At 43.6% G+C, this 3,297-nt stretch overlaps 1 long non-coding RNA gene across 1 annotated transcript; it reads left to right on the top strand.

The window, feature by feature from the left end:
- The first annotated feature begins 18 nt into the window (after positions 1-18).
- Positions 19-2,817, top strand: LOC133393947 (uncharacterized). Its single transcript, XR_009766522.1, has 2 exons — positions 19-556; positions 2,243-2,817. It is a non-coding gene; the product is annotated as an uncharacterized LOC133393947 (long non-coding RNA).
- Positions 2,818-3,297: the final 480 nt, after the last annotated feature.

Below are 3,297 nucleotides of genomic sequence, written 5' to 3'. Positions count from 1 at the left end.
TCCACCGACTGTGTGTGACCGGAGTCTGGGAACGGTTCAGTTTTTCGCTGCTTGGCAGTTCGCTAAACACACACATACACACCGCCACACAGCCGCCAGGATCAATGCCACTTCCGGATTGCCAGTGTGAAACCGGCGCAACCGTGCGTGCCGCATAAACTATGCCACTCTCTTTCGCGCGTACTGGCAACGTTGTGGGCATGTTGGGAGGCGAAAGCAAGCAGTGCGAACAAATAGAGAGGGATGCTGGTGTGGCAACAACAAAGCCAGCATAGCACGATGCAAAGGACGTGATTCGAGCGTGGAGCAGAGCGAGAGCAGACGAACCAGCGACCGGCCGAGCAGGACGAAGCGAATTGGGCGTGTGAAATAATGCCCTGAGAGCGGAGGGAGTTTTCCATGGAAGTTTTCCAAGGTTTCCAAGGTTGCGCCCAGTCGGCTCCCTCATTGCGTTTCATAACGCGAGCAGTCGTTGCTATACGTTTTTATGGTCTGTACCGAAGTTGGGCCCAAGCGCTGCCGACGATCGTAAAGAGTGCATTAGCGACGGTTCAATGTGAGTAAGTTAATCTTATAGTTGTTTTTAAATTATTCCCACCACATTAAGAGTGCTCTAAAGTTTGATTAACAAGGATCCCCATACAGGGTTTCCCACGATGTATTGGTCAGTTCCCATAATTTTGTGGGCTCGTCTCACGATTTATTTATCGTAACCCATAGATTTTCGATTCGTTCCCATAATTTATTGGTATTGGATATTGGATTGGATATCAATACAATTGGACCAAAAAAATCTGGGAAACGGCCAAAAAATCGTGAGAACGCACCAAAAAATATGAAAACCATTCAAAAATTAATGGGAACCATCCAATAAATCGTGGGAAACCCTGTAATTCTCAATCCTCAAATGCTAACTAAGACCTAAGATTTGATCATTTCATCTACTGTTTCAAGCCTAACTCCTTTAAGAAGGAAATAAGTAACATAGGACATCTAGGTAACATTTGCCATAAAAAATTCTTTCCAACGCCATAAGTGATCGTGGTCCTGCAGTTGAAGAATAATGCATTTTGAGTTGAAATTGTACTCCTCCGTACGTTCTTTTCCAAAGATAATTGTACGTCAATCGCTTAAACCAATATGCCACACATTGTTTCAAAAAGCGCAAACATCTTCCCGCTTCGCTCCATTCATCTCCAGCACCGCAAGGACACGGTGCTGGAAGATACCCGAGATTATTCTCGGGTTTAATGTGCCCTTCGCGGGTTTAATGTAACCAACTGCCAGCGTACCAGCAGTGTGTGCTGAATCAATTTCCGTGTGGCAAATAATAGCAACAGCACAAATATTTTAATAACCTTCTCGTACGTGCCGAAGTGGTCGATTTTGGTGTCCGGCGGATGCATGATGGAGCGAGCAGCCCGCACGGCCACACGGGAATGGCGGGAAATGAACGGAACGTTATGACGAACTCGAGAACCGATCGGTAATTTGACACGCACGGCCACGAGCCACTACCGTATGAGTATGTGTGTGTGTGAGAATAGGGGGGTGTATGTTTATGATTATTTGGAGCAACGGATGTACCAAGAATAAGATGCAACAAATTGGACCCCGCGGGCATTGGCACCGTTACACGGTACAACAAAGTGTTCACCCCTTTCGGATTTATGGATTACTGAGCAGTAATTCAAGGTTTCAATAGAAATAAAAATGGAAATCCCGGCCCTGGGACCATCTGTATGCAACAGCTCGTCTCGGTGGAATTGAATCAAATCCAAATCAAAGGGATATTAATCGTTCGTGTTTAGAATTTTTAGTAGCACGTTACCCGATCCTTCTCCAAATGGAGCCGAATGGTTTATTAGGCAGATTATGATGGTAGTAAGCGAGAAGGAGAAAGTACAATTTGATGGGGGGGGGGATATGATGGGGAGAAAGCATAATTTGCCCCATTTTTCAGAACATGTTTCGCGTCTGCCATTCGTGTGCCGCTCGACTGCGCACCTGCGCAAAACCACGCTGCTGCGCACGTGTAGCTCCACCCCTTATTCGAGCGTGCTATAAAAGCGTGCTATAAAATCGTGCCCTCAATTTATCCATAAACAAACGATTACACCCTCACTTGGCAAGCATTTAGTGTTCAGTTTTTCTTTCCCTTCCACCAGACATCGCTTTTTTTTTTTGTAACCCCATTCGGAAGCAATTCCCTTTTTGTTTTTCCTCTCCCTCTCTCTCTCAGTCAGCTGGAGCCTCGTGAACATCGAAGCATTTGAGGATTTATTTTGTTTCGGTCCCTACCAAACAGGAACAACGCACCCGTGCACGTACCACTTCTGCGGTGTAACCGACCGAGATAAGACACGGCGGCAAATTGCTAAACAAATACAGCCCTACCACCACCACCAGCCAGGACCAGCCCCAGGACGACTTCCTTCGAGGTCCTTTCCGAGAGCTTCGAGTGAAATTTGAACGGCTTCTCGGATTTAATCGAGCAGAACGAACGAAGGAACCCGAGCGGAAGCAGGCGTGCGTGAGAAATGGGAAGCAGTTTTGCTGGGTGTGTTTTTGTGTCTGATGGTAACGATTTTCACTGCGCTAAGTTTGGACAATTTTTGCGTTTTACCTAAATCTTTCAAGTTTGTGTTGGAAACAGATGTTTTAAGCAAATTATTTTGATTCTTTTAAAACAGTTATTTTTCTGATAAATAATGGTAACAACAAAGTGCTATTCCACGAAATGTGTTGTGGCAGACGCTTATTTTATGATTGCAATAAACCATAATACTTTATGAAAGGGTATAGTGATAAAAAATATTCAAAATTGGAGTCTTATTGATTTGATAGACTGACCAGACGTACCGTATTTAACGGGACGGGATTTATGTACCGTCGTATCTATGAGCATTACCAATCCGTCCCGTTTCTTTTTCAGAAACAAGAAATTATCGTAAGTAACTCAAAAAATTAACCAAACAAGTTTGAGTTCGAGTAAAAAGCTTTATTTGTCCAATAGGCGTAATATACCTTATTGATAAGAAAATTAAGGACTAACATAAAACATTGTTACAATTTCCGATCGTTGGGTGCACGTGAACAAGTAGAGAAATGGCAAACAAGTCGCTTGAGTGCCGAAATTTCATTAACATCGTTGAACATAGTACGTATTCTGCTAGAAATACAGTCTAAATGAATGGTTCATGATTCGAGAATCAATAGCATCTGCACGAAAATTAAGGCGCGTCTTTAGGTCTATACAAATAATAATAGTGGTTAAATAACATATTGACGTTGAAT

This window comes from Anopheles gambiae, chromosome X, assembly GCF_943734735.2.
Source record: "Anopheles gambiae chromosome X, idAnoGambNW_F1_1, whole genome shotgun sequence".
Lineage (NCBI taxonomy): Eukaryota > Metazoa > Arthropoda > Insecta > Diptera > Culicidae > Anopheles > Anopheles gambiae.
This window is presented reverse-complemented; position numbering and strand designations above follow the sequence as displayed.